Source organism: Macrobrachium rosenbergii, chromosome 13 (assembly GCF_040412425.1).
Source record: "Macrobrachium rosenbergii isolate ZJJX-2024 chromosome 13, ASM4041242v1, whole genome shotgun sequence".
Lineage (NCBI taxonomy): Eukaryota > Metazoa > Arthropoda > Malacostraca > Decapoda > Palaemonidae > Macrobrachium > Macrobrachium rosenbergii.
In genome coordinates, this window is record NC_089753.1 from 51,029,479 (window position 1) to 51,036,928 (window position 7,450).

At 34.4% G+C, this 7,450-nt stretch overlaps 1 protein-coding gene across 6 annotated transcripts in view; it reads right to left on the minus strand.

Annotated features, from left to right (window-relative positions):
- Window positions 1–7,450, minus strand: part of LOC136845301 (uncharacterized) — a 567,827-nt gene that overhangs the window by 382,353 nt on the left and 178,024 nt on the right. For 3 of the 6 annotated variants that reach the window (XR_010855139.1, XR_010855138.1, XM_067115499.1), the window contains exon 2: window positions 6,812–6,865. The exons of the other annotated variants lie outside the window; for them this stretch is intronic. The gene's annotated coding sequence lies outside the window, so the exon portion shown is untranslated. The remainder of the gene's footprint in view (window positions 1–6,811; window positions 6,866–7,450) is intronic. 6 annotated transcript variants of the gene reach the window in all.

Below are 7,450 nucleotides of genomic sequence, written 5' to 3' on the forward strand. Positions count from 1 at the left end.
TACTCAGGAATCTCTGTTGCTAAGGATAATTCTTTTGCTATCAGGAATACCAATGGTGGAACAGCAAGTTCTCACCGTAATATTTTATGAAGGGAACATATATAAATAACAACTCACAGCGCAAACTGTTGTATTTTAATAATTTACTTATATTTTTCCATTTATTTATTAATTTATTAATTAATTTTTCTTCTTGACAAGTGATCTCTTCTTTCTGTATTTCTCATTACCTTCAGTAACTTCTTTCTAATGAACACCATAATATTCTTGGGAAGCTTAATTTCAAGTCAGCGGCCCCCGTGGTGGGCTTGTTCCAAATGAATTGGGTTCATCTGACTAATAATAATAATAATAATAGTAATAATACCAAGGCATCCGTAAGCTTGCAAACATTAATACAAAGCACCATTTTTGTCATAAATGAGTTATGCATGAGATCTTGAGATATCCCTTCCAAGCATCTCATAAAGAACAGGGCACATCTTTCTCGGCTGACAGCTCGATACGAAACTAACCCACAAGAGGAGCTTCTGTTATCCACATTTCCTTGTCTCTGACACGCCATTACCCACAGGGCATTTGGGGAGATAGAGCGTAGGCTGCATTATTATTATTATTATTATTATTATTATTATTATTATTATTATTATTATTATTATTATTATTGTTCAGAAGTTGAACCCCATCTATATGGAACAAGCCTTAGGAGCCACTGACTTGAAATTCAATTTCCAAAGAATATTATTATTATTATTATTATTATTATTATTATTATTGTTCAGAAGATGAACCCTATGTATATGGAACAAGCCTTAGGAGCCACCGACATGAAATTCAACCTTCCAAAGAATATTATTATTATTATTATTATTATTATTGTTGTTGTTCAAAAGATGAACCCTATCTAATTTATATGGAACAAACCTTAGGAGCCACTGACTTGAAATTCAAGCTTCCAAAGAATATTATTATTATTATTATTATTATTATTATTATTATTATTATTATTGTTCAGAAGATGAACCCTATCTATATGGAACAAGCCTTAGGAGCCACTGACTTGAAATTCAAGCTTCCAATGAATATGGTGCTCATTAGGAAGTAAGAGAAATTCCATGGAACAGAAAGAAGAGATCTCATTTATTAAAAAGAAAACAAAATAAATTAATAAATAGATAAAAATGTATTATAACGCAAGGAGAATAGCATTTGGTTAGCAATGCATTGCATCTCTGCTTGAACTTTCGAAGTTCCAATTGCATGACATCCTCAGGGAGACTGTCCCACAGTCCGTCGGTGTGAGGACATTCCGAAGATAATTATGAAATTATTGCGCATATTCCATATCTGGAAACACAGCGCTGTTATAAAGATTGAGCCAACATCGATATCTGATACTAGAAGACTCGGAAAGCGCAGCTCCAGATTATTATAGGAATGGAAGAGAGAATTTAGGCCAAAGGTATCATTCCCAGATAAGTGACCCCTAGGGGTTTTAACCCGGTATGTATCCACCTTTGAGTCGTGTTTAGTACAAGCGCGTTGGGGTTTACCGTAAAAACATGAACAAAAGACTGTAAATATCATAAATATAATGACCCCCAAGAAATATCAATCCTAGATAACGACCCCCAAAAACCTTGGGGGTCACTATCTAGGAAAAAAATCCGGCCAAAGGACAAGCGGTGGGACCTATGATAAAGTCATTCAGCGCTGAAAGGGAAACTGAGAGTACAAAGGTTTGAGAGGTGTAACAGCAGGAAAACCTCCCAGTTGCACTGTGAAACAACTGATAGGAGACAAGTTAAAGTATACCTTAGTTTAACCAGACCACTGAGCTGATTAACAGCTCTCCTACGGCTGGCCCGAAGGATTAGACTTATTTTAAAGGATTAGGCATTTTACGTGGCTAAGAACCAACTGGTTACCTAGCAACGGGACCTACAGCTTACTGTGGAATCCGAACCACATTATACCGAGAAATTAATTTCTATCACCAGAAATAAATTCCTCTAATTCTTCACTGGCTGGCCGAAGACTCAAACTCGGGTCTAGCAGAGTGCTAGCCGAGAACTCTACCGATTCGTCCAACGAGGAGCTTAGGAAAGTGTGGAAAAAAAGATACGCCAAAGAGATTATGAACGGAGGTACAGTAAAAGGAATGAAAGGGGTTGCAGCTAGGGGCCGAAAGAACGCTACAAAGAACCTCAAGTAATGTCTGCAGTGCACCGCGTGAGGTCCCCTGACGGCATTACCCGCCTACGGAGCATATCATTACATTACGAAACGATATAGGGGCATCCAAAACTCCCTTTCTTTCATTCTACCTCAGAATTCTTCAGTGGAAGAAGCTCAGGACGAAAATACGAAAGGATTGGGCTCTCTTTTTTCCCCCAAAGGACATTCAGGATTTTCTTTCATAAGAAATATATATAGGAAATTCCCAGAAGGGACTGTTATTCTTCTGCATGTTAGCTAGATCTATCACGACAAGATAAGAGATTTCCTTTCATGTGAAATATAATAAAATTATCCGAAGAGTCTCTTTTTCTTTTACGCTATCTAGATTTATCCTAACAAAATAAGTATTGGATATCTAACACTTTTGTGCATGTACGTACAAGATTGTTTATCCAGAACGGATAGAATGTTTGTTTCCAATGCATACAAGAGAAGAATACTGTATGCTTCAGGCACACTGTATTTAGGCTATGCAAATAACTTCTATTTGCATAATTCCTCCCCGGGCATCTCACGGTTGGGAATCTAAGGAAAAAAAGCCCTACGTATAAGGCTGCATAAAGAATCGAAATCAGCAAACAAATAAATAGTCTTATTCCTAAAAGGGTTCTTATTTTTCCGTTTATTTTACTCTCTCCTTCGTCACTAACTTCATATATGTCTAATTGTCGCATTTCAACAAAGAAATACAGTATATTATATATTTACATTTGGGTGGGACAGAACAGAACCAGTTAACGACCAAGCGAGAGGGAAGTCAGGAAAGGATAAAATGACAAAAAGAAAAGGAATAATTTTAGAAGTGGCTGTCTTTCTTACCTTCCTGCTCTCGCAACGTTTTTTAGGAGTGAAACTGCTGGCCCCATACCTTTATCTAGCCTTGAGTAGGCACACCTAATCTGACTTAACACCAGTAAGGTAACTAATTTGATTAACATGAATACAAAGGATTTCATAGAATATAGAACCACTGCTTTCCCCGTGGGATCAATCTCGGGCCTTTTAATAGTAAAGCGAGGTAGCTACACAATATGCATTGCCTACGGTGACACACATATCATACACTCACACACACACACACACATATATATATAGTATATATATACAAATGTATATATATATATATATATATATATATATATATATATATATATATATATATATATATATACAGTATATATATATACATACTTTATATAATATACCGTATCTCATTTATTACATTATCACACAGGAAAACCGAAGAAGCCACAAAGAGCTCAAGAATGGAACGGGGACGTGGAAATACTTTCATCAGTCGTAAGAAACGCCCAAAAGTCTTTCGCCTTCGTTAATTAGTTGTCGGGAAAGCAAAAGGGCTTCCGCAGAGAACAAAAGGATATAAGAAACCAAAAAAAATATGTACGAGGGAACAAGGGAAAGAAGGAGGAAAATAACATTACACAAAGGCTACGACGTCAAGACAGACGTAAGGAAAAGTAAGTGCAATCATATAGGAATATATTATTATTTAATTATAAAACGCGTGTGTGACTATATTCTGTCTCAACTCACCTGTCACCAAATAATTAACATTCACTGACAGCTGGTTATGGCAACACTGTGGGATGCAATCTCCCGCAGACAGAGGATGAGAGAAATATACTGGGGGAAGCAGTACTATTTATTATACAGTACTATTTATTATTATTATTATTATTATTATTATTATTATTATTATTATTATTATTATTATTATTATTATTATTTCAAAGAACTTCAAGTTACATTTTCAGACTGATAGAACTACCTCGAAGGATTTCCTCTTCAAATAAAAGATGGCATTTAGACTACAGGAAATGTGAATGATGTTGGACAGCTAAATTGGTCGAGAAACAAGTGACAGGTAAATACAAAAACTAAAGAGATAATAATAATAATAATAATAATAATAATAATAATAATAATAATAATAATAATAATAATAATAATAATAATAATTAATATAATGGAAAGCAAATCCACAAATTTTCCCTAACTAAGTTCCCTGAAAGCTATCTATATTGATTTATCTTTAAATATATGTACGAGTACATATACATAACAAAAGGGGAACCGAACAAGTTCCCGAAAGCTATCTATATTGATTTATCTTTAAATATATGTACATATACATAACTGTGGATTTGCTTCTCCTTTGTAAGACTCATGCTACTATGAGTATTTTTTAAATAATAATAATAATAGAATCGTTTATAATCCACCTGGGTGTAAGTCATCCAAGAGATGCAGTGAATTTGTTATCAAGTGATGCTTCTGACTTAAAATTTAATACGTCAATATAAATAGTCTCGCTTGTGTAAGCGACAAAAACACACACACGCACACTGTACATTCGCTCATGTATGTACTAAATAATGAGTAAGAAATATAGATCACACATAAAGCTCATTTCCTTCAATGTAAGTGCAGGAACTACACCCAAACGTCTCTGTCTGCGTAAAGTATGTAATTTTATGTATCAATTCACGATTGACGCATGTATATGGAAAGAAACCATAACGCCTGTATACCCCATCTCTCTCTCTCTCTCTCTCTCTCTGCCTCCTTTGACGTAATATAGATTGTTATTGTTTCATGCACGGGTGAGCTTTTTGATCCGGGCTCCGTAAGATCTTGTTGCCACTGCGCGCTATTCAACATTGAAAAAGAAAATGTGTCTTCAGAAACCTTATCTGTAAATGCCTATATTACTGCCAGTTTCAAAATTTACGTTACTATGGCAACGACATGAATGGTACATATGTGAGGCATGCGATTTAATCTTGTAAATGAAGTGGAGGTAACGTTTTACCTCCAATTGTCAACGTTTCAACGTTTTACCTCCAATTAACAAAGGTTTATCTTTTTGCCTCCATTTATCAACGTTTTACCTCCAATTATCAAATTATTAGCGTTCATATTTAATTTTGTGGATGCAAATTAAGCCGTTTGTGCCTACGTACATGTTCTTGTAGAACAAATGCAAACAAAATAAACCATTCAGGCCCAAATATCTCCTAATTTCAAAATTGGTTTCTAAAGAGACGAAATTGGACCTACTTCCAGGAATGCCAAAATCGTTCGAATCCACCCCTGGAGAGTCCATAGGGCCAAAGGGTCAATTTCATTTCTGAGGGTGGCTGTATAACTGCTTTTCCGTTTATGTTCAAACTGAAAGTATACCGATTATAAATTCCATGACATAAAAGTCAGCAACCTTTTCCAGGTCATTAATATATCTGTGCAAGAACAAGAACTTGCAGTGGAAATTGAGAGCACTCAGAAAGAACAATAAAAATGCTCGAAGAGACGGAGCATCACGCTCATTTCAGCCCACTCGTTCTTATAAAGACAGAACCATGAGTGCAACGGTCTTTTTTCTCCACAATGATTGCATACTAACAAAATGAAAAAATAACCGTCATGGATTTTTATATGGAAATCCCAATTATTATTATTATCATTATTAAAATAGTTTTACCGGACCACTGAGCTGATTATCAGCTCGCACAGGGCTGGCCCAAGGGATTTGTTTTTACTTATATTTATTATTTTTTTCAAAATCCCAGTAGTTCTGGTACCGGGACAAAGGTGAAAGGACAGGGAGTACTTGACTAAGAAGAACAAAAGATGATCACGGCTGGTGGGGAAGAAAGATGATATACAGAGAAGGCGAAGACACATTAGCAAAATTAAGCTAAAGAAAGTACTTTGAGAGAAAGGAAAATGGAATCTGAAGACTGAGATATACCAGAGAAACGGAGTCAAGATTTATTGACCCGGTGTGTAAGTGTAAAAAAAAAAATAACGCATTACAGTTAGAGCCCGATAAACACAAATACTTTAACCGTAATTTCTATTTACTTAGACGTATCTGAAGACCGAGATATACCAGGGAAACGGATTTAAGATATGCTGACCACGAGTATGTGTAAAAAAAAAATAACGCATAACAGTCGGGGCCTTAAATACAAATACTAAACCGTAATTCGTACTTATTTAGACGTATCTGAAGACTGACATATACTAGAGAAACGGATTCAAGATTACTGAATCCACACGTGTAAAAAAAAAATCGCATAACAGTTAGGGCCCGTAATTCATAGTTATCTAAGCCTCATGTGACACTATGGAAATTTTATTCATCACAGTTCTTTCTAGTTCAGTAAACATGGGATTGACAAATCAATCACGGGATTAAAGATATAAATACCGGTTTATTCTTCAGTACAGTCGTCTTTTTAAGGATTACCAAAAATAAGATTTACGATTCACACTGCAATCTAAATTACCTTCATAGATGAGGGATGAAAACGGGAATCGGACAAGGTTAAATGAGATGGACAACAAAGCAAGGAATAATGAATCTAAAAAACCCGACAAAGAATAAAAAGTATGTCAACTGGGGCATTACCGAGGCTACAAATATAATTTAGTAATACCTATCCTATGGTACCCCATACGGGAACCTCTGGCCAATTAATAAAAAAGAACTATACACACTGTTATCTAACAGATAGAATTAAAGTAATTTTCATGAGTACATTACCTAAAGAAGAGCACAGTTACTCTGCCATTGCGAACGGAGGTCCCATGAACTCACCTGCAAAAATAGGAAAGAATTGTTAAATAGACATCTCGCATGCTCAAAGAAACAAACACTTGTTATTTCATATTTCTCTGAACAATTTAAAGCAAAAAATACGGACTGGCATAATATTAGGAGTTTGGACACTGTACCTTCTACCTCGCAATAATCTTACTCTGGATGACTGGTCTTTTGTCAAAGGCTTAGTAAAAGTTAATTTTATTATATATATATATATATATATATATATATATATATATATATATATATATATATATATATATATATATATATATTACACATATATATTTATATATATATGTGTGTGTGTATAGTAAGTGTGTTGATGATTACATGTACAAACATACAAGAATTAGTCCCCCATGAATTATTTTGTATAAAACAAAATCAACCTATAACAATATTTAAAAAAAATTAATCACAAAAATATGAATGATTACATGCACAAAAATAAGACGATCAAAATAAAAGACTTGGTCACCCATGAATCATTATGTATAAAACTGAATCAAATGGAAAGTAAGCTTACTATAAGATACAAAATTAACTATAAAAAATAAATAATTAAAAACCCTATCT